The sequence below is a fragment of the Eriocheir sinensis genome, unplaced genomic scaffold (genome assembly GCF_024679095.1).
Source record: "Eriocheir sinensis breed Jianghai 21 unplaced genomic scaffold, ASM2467909v1 Scaffold529, whole genome shotgun sequence".
Lineage (NCBI taxonomy): Eukaryota > Metazoa > Arthropoda > Malacostraca > Decapoda > Varunidae > Eriocheir > Eriocheir sinensis.
In genome coordinates, this window is record NW_026111864.1 from 37030 (window position 1) to 37500 (window position 471).

The following is a 471-nucleotide window of genomic DNA, read 5'->3' on the forward strand; positions in this document are numbered from 1 at the left end:
CCTTCACTGTTTGGGTTTCTTGTTTTCCTCTCTTTATTCATTTAGTGTTCTTTCTTATCCAAAATTTCTGTATTGTTCTGTTTGCTTTTTTTATTTAATTATTTATTTATTTTTATCTGCCTTAATAACTCATCTTCAGGGGTTGCCATGTGTATGCAATGAAGCATTTTGTAGTCTCCTTATATTGTATCCTGGTGTATTGTCATCTCAGACCATTGCATTCCATAGTGAATAACTCCCTTCCTCTTCCTCACCCCCATTCCTCCCTTCATGCATCTCATACCTAAAGTAACACAGCCTAACCATTACATTCCATAGTGAATAACTCCCTTCCTCTTCCTCACCCCCATTCCTCCCTTCATGCATCTCATACCTAAAGTAACACAGCCCACATCATCAGTGAATAACCTCTTCCCTCTTCCTCACCCCATTCCTCCCTTCATGCATCTCATACCTAAAGTAACACAGCCT